General features: G+C 42.0%; 1 protein-coding gene across 6 annotated transcripts in view; it reads left to right on the top strand.

The window, feature by feature from the left end:
- PTPN3 (protein tyrosine phosphatase non-receptor type 3) overlaps positions 1-12,222 on the top strand; it is a 279,790-nt gene that overhangs the window by 128,602 nt on the left and 138,966 nt on the right. Inside the window, exon 1 of one of the 6 annotated variants that reach the window (XM_034761384.1) lies at positions 9,598-11,544. The exons of the other annotated variants lie outside the window; for them this stretch is intronic. The gene's annotated coding sequence lies outside the window, so the exon portion shown is untranslated. Of the gene's footprint in view, positions 1-9,597; positions 11,545-12,222 lie in introns of those variants that run through there. 6 annotated transcript variants of the gene reach the window in all.

Below are 12,222 nucleotides of genomic sequence, written 5' to 3'. Positions count from 1 at the left end.
TCTCCAGTTTTGTCAATAAATTAAATTGAATTTATAGAATAGTTTCCCCCCTCATTTGATTACATTTTGTCTTTGATACTGCACAAGATTTTAGATTACAAAATATTTGCTTGAAGGGTGAAAGTAAACTAGATTAGTGTGTGTTAAGTACTTGGAAACTAAGTGGCTATTTTTGTGACATGGCTGGCAGAAATCTTCAGTATCACTTTGATTTCTAATGCATCCTTGAGAATCCTGACCCTTTACTTCTTCAGCATAGTCTTACACCCCTAAATCTAAGTCTTGGTTCTCCATCTACTAACATTCAAAATATGAAAGATGTGTCTTAAAATGATTCTAGATGGGCACCATAATGCATAGTTTTCTCGAGAGAGAGGTCTCCTGTCCTAGCATGCCAAATAGGTCACATGATAGTATACCAAAGTCTAATTGCACCTTTATTTTGTGTAATATAAATGGTGAGCTCTTCTCAATGTGATTTACACGTGTCTCAGTTGCTGCCGTAGTTGGCCATATTGTGGAACAAGAACTTCTCTTAGCAGAGCTTAGGCGCTTGTTTTCATGATAAAGCACTGCTGCTGTCCTCTCATAGGTGGGTGACGTATTGGGGTTGACAGGACTTTCATTCTGATGCTCCCTATAAGTGAGCCATATTGGAGCCTGCAAAGGTATTGTGGCAAATCCATCATCTTTGCCTCCAACAGCTAAGAGGTCTGAGTGGAGATACGATGTTCCTTCCTGGGGATTTGAACATTTCTACACACTGCCCTTCCCAGGGTCCTTAGTGGTTTTGGCACTAAATCAAAGGAATGTCTAGGACAACCTTCTTCCACTCCAAAGGGAGGCAAAGAGATTAGACCTTTTAGATGGAAAAAAATATTGCACTGCTGGCCTGCAATGTTACATTGCGAACCAGCAAGCCCTGATGACTAGATATGATTTCTCCCTCTGGGATGATGTCCTTAAATGCATGTAAAAATGGCCAGAGGATGCCAGACAGGAGTTTCTGGCAGTACTGGAAGAGGGCAATATGGCTTCCAGGACCTCTCTTCAGGCTTCACTGGATGGGGAGATATGGCAGTCAGAGCCATGACATCTGCAGTAGTGATGCACAGATGCTCATAGCTCTAATTGTTGGCTCTTCCACAGGAGGGGAAGCAGATGATACATGGTCTACCCTTTGAGGATCCGACTCTTATTTTGCAGCACATTGATGAGAAACTTCACAGTCTGAAGGATTGGAGGGCTAAGTTGAAATCTTCAGGAATTTACACCCCATATCCTAAAAAGAAACAGTTCCTCCCTCAGTCATTCCAGCTTTATCAGCTGTTCATGCCTAGACATTCTGACCAGTCCAGAAAGAAGGGGGCAAATCACAGGAGGCGGAATCTGCATTTTTCTTCCTCTGGGACTCTTTCCAGGCAGCCCAGAAATGCCAAGCAGTCTGATTGATTGCCATATTGAGGGCAGTTTACCAGTCTGCATTACACCAGTTTCTCCCACCTGTTTTTTCCAGCAGGTTATCCCACTTCCTGTGTGCTTGGGCCCATATTACCACAGATCAATGGGTTCTAAGTCCTGTGGAACTTGGATACAGTCTTCAGTTTATTTCAGTTCCTCCCCCTTCCTCATCTCTCTTCAAAACCCACTCTCACAAGGCTGTCCTCGTTCAAGAGGTGCATTCTCTTCTCTTTTTTGGAGCTACAGATGAGGTTCCTCCTCTGCACAAAGGGAAAGGGTTTTATTCACGCCACTTCCTGATTCCAAAGGCAAAGGGAGGTCTCAGATCCATATTAGACCTGCAAGAGATGAATAAATGTATACAGAAAATAAGGTTTTGTATGGTCACTCTAGTCTCCATTTTTCCCTCCATTGATCCCAGTGACTGGTACACTGCCTTTGACTTGAGGGATGCATATTTTCATGTGGCTATCTGTCAAAGCCACAGGAGATTCCTAAGATTTCTAGTCAACACCCAGGATCAGTTTACATTCCTACCATTTGATCTATCCACGGCCCTGTGAGTAATTACAAAATGTGTGGTGGTGACTGTATTTCTAAAGGAAACGGGGGTACAAGTACTTCCATACCGGGATGACTGGCCAGTAAAGGGTTGGCCCAAGAGAAAGGTAAAATGGAATATGGCCAAGATCTGGTCCCTCTTCAGCGTTCTGGATTTGCTGATCAATGAGGACAAGTCAGTCTCTAGATGAGACTTCAAAGGAGCAGTCCTGAAAACCAGATTTCAGATAATGTTAACCATTTCTTCAGACCTAAAAGCTCATCCAGTCATGACTGTAAGGAACTGTTTCAGACTTGTGGGGCATATAGCTTCCTGCACGTATATATTTGGGCATGACAGACTGCATTTCAGGATAGCACAGAGATGAGTAAGCTCAGTATGCTCCCCAACCTGCCACCCATTAGACATGCTGGCTTGAGTGCCTACAGGAGTGTTAGCCTCTTTGGATTGGTGGATGGATCCAACCAATATGTGTACTGGAGTTTCTTTGCTACTCTCATACCCACATTGATTCTGGTTATGGATGTTTCTTCTCTGGGTTGTGGGGTGGGGCTCACCTGGGGCAATAGTTCTCAACAAGTGGTGCATGTACCCCTGGAGGGGGGAGGGGGGGGTACAGAGTCCTTCTAGCAGGTACATCAACTCGTTCAGACATTTGCCTAGTTTTACAAAAGAGCACTAGAGAAGTCAGGACAAACAATGATTTAGTTATACTACTCTGTATACTATATATGGAAATGTAGGTACAATAGTTATATTCCAATTGATTTATTTTATAATTATATGGTAAAAATGAGAAAGTAAGCAATTTTTCAGTAATAGTGTGCTGTGACACTTGTATTTTTATGTCTGATTTTGTAAGCAGGTATTTTTAAGTAAGGTGAAAGTTGGGGTACACTAGACAAATCAGACAAATCTTGAAAGGGGTACAGTAGTGTGGAAAGTTTGAGAGCCACTGACCTAGGAAATCTGAGGACTCAAGGTGTCTGTTCACAACAAGATTTAGTTCTCCACATAAATGTGAGAGAGTTGAGGGCCATTCATCTAGCATATTGGGCTTTCCTCCCTCAGATCAAGGGATGTCCTCATGGACAACACAGCAGCAATGTTCAATGTGAACAGACAGAGGGGGCCATGTCAGCTCATTTCTGTGAAAAAGTGATACAGTTTGGGAGTTTTGTATCACCAGCATGATTTACCCCAATGCATCTCACCTGCCAGAGATTCAGAACAGTTTGGTAGACCACTTGAGCAGGTCTTTCAGCAGAGAACATGAGTGGTCTCGCAGGCTTGATATAAGAAGACTAATTTTTCTGTCATGTGGGGGCCTCACCTAGACCTGTTTCCTGCTTGCCACAACTGGAAGTGCTGACTCTTCTGTCCAAGAGCAGATCGCTGTCAGGGATGTCTCATGAACGCCTTCCTCATACTCTGGAACGACAAACTGCTGCATGCCTGCCCTTCTAGTCCATGCTTTCCCAGAGCATTGCTCAAGATTGAGCAGGATTATATTCACATAATCCTCACAGCACTGGTGTTGCCTAATCAGCACTGGTTCTCTACTTTGCTGTCTCTCTCCACCAGGCCTCCCTTGACACTTCCTCCAGAATCAGACCTGATCTCACAGGACCACGGTCGCCTGCTTGATTCCAACCTTGATGCTCTTTATCTCCTGGCCTGGATGCTCCATGGTTAATGCCTCAGGAGGTGGTCCGTTTAGAGACTGCAAAACAAATTTTCTCCTGAATAGGAGAAAGCCTTGGACTAGGTGCACTTACTTGCTAAAATTGAAGCAGTTCTCCTCATGGTCTTAGGGAAAAGAGATTTTGCCAGTCTACACTTTTATACATGTTCTGGACTATTTGTTCCACCTGAAACAGCAAGACGTATCTGGTAGTTCTATCAGAGTTCATCTGGAAACTATCTCTGCTTCTGCCCTGCAATCACAAGTGACTCAGTATTTTCCAATCTCATGTTAATTAGGATCTTAAAAGGTCTGGACAGATTATATCCTCAAGAAACATATCCTTTTCCTACCTGGGTTTTGAATCTCCTGTTATAAAGGTTGATGAGTCCAGCCTTTGATCCAATGGCTACCTGCTCTTCATCTAGCCATGAAAGGGGCATTTTTGGTAGCGGTTACCTCTGTGAGGAAGATGGGGAAATTTATGAGTCTTGGTAGATGATCCCTCCTACACAGTCTTTCAGAAAGACAAAGTGTATTAGGCCAGCATCCAAAATTTTTGACTTACCAGCAATAAACTTACCAGCTCTTTTCCCTAAGCCTCATCCTCCTAAAGATGAGGAGCGACTCCATACCTTAGATGTCAGAAGGGCATTTTTACTTGGACAGGACTACTCATCTCAACTGTTCATCATGGATTTCCTCTTGTATGTGCATTGCTATGACATTGCCAATATAACCCCACCAAGCATAGTGATGGCACACACTTGACAAAATTCCAAGCAACTTCAGCAGCTTTTCTAGCTCAAGTGGCTATAGCAGATGTTTTTGAGTGTCCTGAAAAGGAATGGACATGTGCAATCACATGAAGAGGAAAAAATGGTTACTAACTTGTTCTGGAACTGTTTTTCTTTTAAGACGAGTTGCTTAAAGTTACACTCAGGTCCACGTTCACTACCCAATTAAAGGTACATCTACAGTGGGGAAAAAACAAACTAACTTGCGGCTGTGAGTCGCAGAGCCCAGGTCAGTTGACTTGGGTTCACGAGGCTCGCTCTACAGGGCTAAAAATAGCAACGTAGACATCTGGACTCTGAGACCCAGCAAGGAGGAAGTGTCCCAGAGCACAGGGTTCAGTGCAAGTGGGGAAGTCTACGCTGCTATCTTTAGCTTCTTGGTGTGAGCTGGAATCAGTTGACGCAAGCTCTGAGACTTGCTGCTTCAGGGTTGTTGTTGGTTTTTTTTTTTTTTCCAGTGTAGATGTGTCTTAAATGGCCTGATGTTCAAAGGTGCTAAATGCATAAGACCATAAAATGGAAAACTGGGGTGGGATGGGAGGGGAGACTGGAAAAATGGGTGAACAGCGAGATGGCAAAATGTGCAGTCAGTACTAAATTACTCAAGATAGTTAAGTCCAAAGCGCACTGTGAAGAGTTGCAAAGGCATTTCACTAAACTGAGTGACTGGCCAACAAAATGGAGATGAAATTCCGTGTTGATAAATGCAAAGTAATGCACATTGGAAAAAATAATCCCAAGTATATGTACAAAATGATGAGGTCTAAATTAGCTTTTACCACTCAAAAAAGGGAGCTTGGGGTCATCATGGATAGTTCCCTGAAAACACCCACTCAATGTGCAGCAGCAGTCAAAAAAGCTAATAAAATGTTAGGAACCATTAGGAAAGGGATTGATAATAAGACAGAAAATGTCATAATGCCACTATATAAACCCATGGTACGCCAATACCTTGAAAACTGCATGTAGTTCTGGTCTCTCTCTCTGGAGGCTAGTGATAGGCACACACCAACCCCTGAGTCCTTGGAGCACTCCCTGCAATCTCCAGCTCTTAACCACCGGACTCTCAAAGAAATTACCAGGTTTGCTGTTCCTAAGGGAGCGAGCAGTATACACTCAGTTTGATTGGTACAACTCAGGATCAGATCCTTTATAACATCACAGTCCTGCGATATATTTCTCGTGCAAAAATAATCCTAAATTTCTTATCAAAGGCTAACATTTAAGAGATACTGAACAAAGGTAATGGAAACAGAAATGGTTACATATAAAACAAAAAGTATATTTTGCTTCTTCAAGTCTAAACTTAACTTTAACAGTCTGAAATCCTTGTATGATGTGGTTTCTCACCTAAAGCAGTCTCCCAGCTTCAACCAACCAACATGGCTGTGATCTCCTTTTCATTAATATAAAAAGCGCTGTCCTTTTTGCTTCCTCAGTAAAGGATAAAAAGGTGGTGTTTGCCTTCTTCTCATACCCCAAAATTTCATTGTTTTGTTTCCAGAGTCAGAATGATCCCCTGGGGTTTATTCTCTGGTGTTGTCACCTGTTGACTTCCTATCCCCCTTTTTGACATCTGTGTTGGCCCACAATGCTTAATTTACATGGCCAACAGAGAGACCGGTGACTCGATGTCTTTTATCTATCCCAAAACCTGTTGTCAGCTCTGTACATATACAAAACTCCTTAAATATCCATCCATCCATTTCACAAAGTTTGAGAATCAGTATGACAAGCATTTTTATTAGATTCCTCACTTTACCCTTTTTGGATAAATAGTATGAAAGCAATGTTTGTAATGAGTGTTTCAGGCCTCTCGAGTTACTGTTGCAGAACAGTGAACTCTTCACCAGTTGGTATTGAGGGATTTTTAGGGTTACAATTTACATTTCTAGGCACACATTCTCCTCAAATATTCTTCCTCTAGATACCCTTTTTGCTAGCAGAGAAGAAACACTAACTGCTTTACTGCATTGCCTAATTCCTGTTAGCACACTGAGTTTAAAGGAGACATTGTTTTTTCAATTCTTTTGAACAACATGTATATCAAATATATATCAAACTTAATATAGATGACATGCAAAAATTGTGTTAAAAAAACATTTTTAAGGTTACAAAATCAAGCACTCAAAAGCTAGGCAATGACAGTGCAATCTTAATTCTGACATTGCCTAGCTTTTGAGTGCTTGAATTTGGGTGGAAGATGGTTGTTTTTAATGTAATTTTTTGCATATAACTTACAGGGTTTAAGAAAAAATCATCATGTGGCATCATATTGACACCATCGTGGGTCATCAACAGGACTAGAACCTGTTAAATCCACCAGACTTCTATTACAAGTTGACAGAGTAACTGATAGCAGTAATAGGTTGTCATTCTCTGTGTGCATCAGCACTAGAGAGGAATGAAACGTTTGACGATATTTGGTCACAGCCGAGGAATGCCGAGAGTCTGGGACATAGGGTTCCATTCTAGGCACTGGAGGAAAGTGTGTTCTAGTGGGCACAGACTCTTCTGCCCCATCGTGTTCAACTGTTTCTCGTCTCTACCCCACCACTTGCTCCTTGTCCCAGTCCCATTCTCTTCCTTAACCTGTCAGAATTTACATTCAGGCTTCTGATACCATTTCCAGTCTACTCGGTACCAGGCAAATTGGTTTAAACTACAGTGAAGAACAAAATTATCACACATAGATAAACATGATTTGTTGGGGGGAAAAGTCAACATGACATTTGTAAAGGGAAGTCATGACTCACCAATCAGTTAGAATTCTCTGAGGGTGTCAACAAGCATGTGGACAAGCATGATCCAGTCAATGTAGTGTACTTGGATTTTCAGAAAGCCTTTGACCAGATCCCTCACCAAAGGCTCTTAAGGAAACTTAGATGTCATTGGATAAAAGGGAAGGTCCTCTCATGAATCAGTTTGGGGGGGAGGGATAGCTTAGTGGTTTGAGCATTGGCCTGCTAAACCCAGGGTTGTGAGTTCAATCCTTGAGGGGGCCATTTAGGGATCTGGGGCAAAAATCTGTTAGGGACGGTACTTGGTCCTGCTGTGAAGGCAGGGGACTGGACTCGATGACCTTGCAAGCTCCCTTCCAGTTCTATGAGATAGGTATATCTCCATATTAATTAATAGTAACTGTTTGAAAGACAGGAGACAAAGGATAGGAATAAATGGTCAGTCTTCACTATGGAGAGATGAGGACAGCGGGATCCTCCCAGGATGCGTACTGGGATCTTTGCTGTTCTACATATTCATAAATTATCTGGAAAAGAGGGCGAATAATGAAATGACAAAGTTTATAGGTGATACAAAATTACTCAAGTTAAGTCCAAAGCAGACTGCAGGGAGTTAGAGAGATCTCACAAACTGCTGACTGGGCAACAAAATGGCAGATGAAATTCAATCAATTCAAAGTAATGCATATTGGAAAAAATAATCCTCACTATACATATACAATGATTAGGGCCCTACCAAATTCATGGTTGTGAAAAAAGCATCATGGACCGTGAAATCTGGTCTTGTGTGTACTTTTACCCTATACTATACAGATAGGGGAGTCCAGTGTTTCTCAAACTGGGGGTCCTAAACAAAAGAGGGTGGGGGGGATTGCAAGGTTATTTTAGGGGTTTGCGGTATTGCCACCCTTACTTCTGCGCTGCCTTCAGAGCTGAGTGGCTGGAGAGAAGTTGCTGCTGGCCAGGTGCCCAGCTCTGAAGGCAGCGCCCCACCAGCAGCAGCGCAGAAGTAAAGGTGGCAAAATGATACCATGCCACCCTTCTGTGCTCCTGTCTTCAGAATTGGGTCAGGACCCCTACAGTTAAATTGTCCCTGTCCCAGTTCAGAACTGTGAAATTTCAGATTTAAATACCTGAAATAATGAAATTTACAATTTTTAAAATCCTATGACCGTGAAATTGACTAAAATGGACCATGAATTTGGTAGGGCCCTAACAATGATGGCTTGCAAATTAGCAATTACTACCCAAGAGAGAGCTTGAGGTCACTATGGATAGTCCTCTGAAAACTTCAGCATCACTCAGAAGGCTAACAGTATGTTCAGAACTATTAGGAAAAGGGATCGAAAATAAGACAAAGTATCATAATGCCACTATTTAAATACACAGTGTGCCCACACCTTGAATACTGTCTCCAGTCCTTGTCACTCTGTCTCAAAAAGGATATAGTGTAACTGGAAGAGATTCAGAGACAGTCAACAAAGATGTTCAGGAGTATGGAATTGTTTCCATACAAGGAGAAACTAAAGATTAGGGCTGTTCATCTTAGAAAAGAGGTAACTAAGAAGGGATGTGATAGAGGTCCATGAAATCATGAATGGCGTGGAAAAAGTATATAGAGAAGTGTTGTTTACCCTTTCCCACAGTACACATGCCAGAGATCACCTGATGAAATTAGTAGGCAGCAGGTTTAATACAAACAAGTGGAAGTACTTTTTCACACAGCACACAACTAACCTGTGGAACTCATTGTCATTAAACGCTGTGATGGTCATAATTAGGTTAAAAAAAGAACTGAATAAGTTCATAGAGGGTAGGTCCATCAATGGCTATTAGCCAGGATGGTCAGGGATGCACCCCATGCTCAGTGCAACCCGAAACCTCTGACAGTAAGAAGCTGAGTGCGGAAGACTCATGAATCATTCCATAATTACCCTGTTCTGTACATTCCCCCTGAAGCTCTGGTACAGCCCACTGTCAGAGACCGGATACTGGGTAAGGTGGATCGTGGTCTGACCCAGTGTGACAGCTCTTATGTTCTTATTCCTCTGGCCATTTCCCCCAATGGTCTAGGTGCAGCTCTTGTTCCTTTTACATTTGAATCACATGGCTTCTTCCTGCATGTTGCCTGGGTGCCAGCTGGGCCGTCACCGAGAATCCAGGAGATGCAGGCTCCCTACTCCCAGTTCTGGTGTCTGGCCCCACTCCAGCCAGGGGCGTCATTTCAGATTTTGGTGGGGGGGGGACGACAACTTTAACTGTGATTCAAAGGGCTACTTTAGGTACCTGAAAACTTTTATTTTATTTTATTTTATTTTGCGAACAATTTAGAAATTAGCTGACAGGAGCATTATATCTAATTTCTATATAAAGAAATGAAAAAAATACAAACACAAATTAAAGCCATATTTAAAGTTTATATGTAAGTTTAGAACAATCAGGAGATAATACAGCAAAATATTCCCAATCCCAAGCCTTGAAGTATCAGTTCTGGAACCTTAACACAGATATCAGAAACACAAATTTGATACTTTGTACACTATCTTTGTAGCGATAAATAAGATGTGCTCAAAATCTGCTTAGCCATGTAATTGTTGTTTTTTAAGTGTCTTACGTTCCAAATTGTGAAGAGGAGAATGAGACAGATAATTTGTTCCAGGAATGTTTAAAGGTAAAATAAATGATTTAAAAACAAACAAAAAACACCCAGATATGAGCAAAACAATGGATAATGCCATGGTCTCATCTTGGCAAAATTATCAATGGTCTTGTTGATATTCAGGTGTTTTGAAGCTTCACATTCACAGGCTTCATTTATCACAATTATTATTTGTAACAGGATAATACCTCTACAGCCCCAGGCAGGTGCAATAGAGGACAGTAGACCGGTACTATTAAGATTAAGAGGATTGTCCATCTGTATCGTCTCAGTTGCTGACTGGTGGAAGCAGATGAGGAGGCAGGGTAGGTTGAAGCTAGTGAAGCGAAGGAAACTAATCATGGGAGCTGTAGGAGAATCCCAGCTCTTGGAGGAGGGGACTTGACTGTGTGGTGCTACAAGTAAGAGCTCTGCCTGGGACTGGGGCATATACTACAAGCAGACCTCTGATATGAAACTTGGGGGTGGGGCAGATGCCCCCCAACCCTTCCTAAATGGCACCCCTCAATCCTGCCTGGGACAGCCATTGCAAGTAAAGGCCAGCTTCATTCCTGTATTTCGAGGCTGAAGCATGCTCAGTTGCTCTGTGGGAATGGCACCATGTGTAGTCTGATCACCATTAGGAGTTGTCAAAGGCTCAAGCATGCTCAGTGAGGAAGGAGTCTTTGGATCTAGCAAGTCTCTGCTGAGTATTGCAACTGGTATTTTTTTCCCAGATGTTTATGACTTGGCTAGATTTGGGCAGATTTACACAGGAAGAGCTAGAGACCCTTTCCTGATACAAAGGCCAGTCTCTGGCCCAAAGCATGGGGGTGCTAGCGCTTTCCGAAAAAAAGGTCACCAGAATCTTTTTAAAATTGAAAAAGGTGTATTTTTCCCTAGTCTCATTCTTAAATGGCTGGACCATTTTGCTGAAAATTTCCAAGAAAATTCAGCTTGAGACAGATACCCAGCATGGAAAATTTGAGCCTGAATGGTTGAAGTTTCCTTGCAGTCTTCTTGTAGCCATGTTGGTTCCAGGAAATGAGAGGGACAAGGTAGATGAGGTAATATTTTATTCGACCCACTTCTGTTTGTGTAAGGTTGCTTGAAAACTTGTACACAGAGCTCCTCTTCGGGTCGAGGAACAGAAGCAGTGTGTCTGAGCTAAATACAAGTTGGGACAGATTAAGCTGAAGGAGTAACATATTGGAGGTGGTCACTTGAAATTAATGTGCAGTTGGGGTTAGATTGTTATGCATAAAGGATTTGAAGTGGGCAATTAAGGGTAGCAGGCAGTATGGTGTGTTACAAATTGTTGTAATGAGCCTTCAGACCAGTGTCCCTGTTTATGTTCATGGCTTTTGTCCACGTCTATCAGAGTTATGAATGTAAATTCCCAGGCTCACCTTTTGATGGTGTTATGCGTTTTTCATTGAGGACAAGTATTGAAAGATCAGCTATGGAGTGATCTCTTTGTGAAAAAGTGTTCTCTCATGGGTGATATGTTTTTGTCTTTTATCGTTTTTCTGTGTGAGTTCAGAGCATAGTGGTTGTCTGGTTTCACCCACATAGATGTTTTTGGGGCATTTGATGCACATGATGAGGTACCACCACCACACGTTCTAATAAGCATGTGAAGGACCCAAGAATCTTGAAAGGTATGTTGTAGGGGGTTGTGACATTGTCTAATTAAAATATAACCATGCAAGTCATTATTGCTACCACTGTTATATAATTGCAACAAATCTTGTACAAAATATAATGCATGGCCACCGAGGATTAAACAGCTTCCAGGCTAACCCAAAGCCGACCTTTAAAGACATGTTAGAAATGGTAATTAGGGCCATTCTATGGCTAGATAGGCTAGAACTTTGAAATGGAAACCTATATTGTTAGAAGTGATACTAATTGTGTGTATCTTAGATGCTACCCATGTAAACAGACAGTTCCTGTCTGTCACTATAACTACTAATTCAGAGGTCAAAAAGGAATATTAACATTTAGATGAATCTTGGGTGAAATAATGTCATTGTCTATATGTCTCTTTGAAGTCTCTTTGATAGTCTGCCTAATGGATAAATTGCCCTGTGTTAATTTGTGTAATCAATTACTGGTGATGTTGAGAAAACAGAAGGTTACATCAAAAGCCAATTGTTTACCCAGGACTGTATGGTCAAGTGGATGCTAGAACACTGTATAAAAAGACCCTTGCGTCCTGATCCTGTTGATCTCTGATCTGCTTGAGGTTTCATGCAGGGGAAGCCTAAGTCACAAGGACTGAGATCCCTGTTCTGACTGGACCGCCCTGAAATATAAATATTGGACTATAACCTATG

Source organism: Trachemys scripta, chromosome 2, assembly GCF_013100865.1.
Source record: "Trachemys scripta elegans isolate TJP31775 chromosome 2, CAS_Tse_1.0, whole genome shotgun sequence".
NCBI lineage: Eukaryota > Metazoa > Chordata > Testudines > Emydidae > Trachemys > Trachemys scripta.
This window is presented reverse-complemented; position numbering and strand designations above follow the sequence as displayed.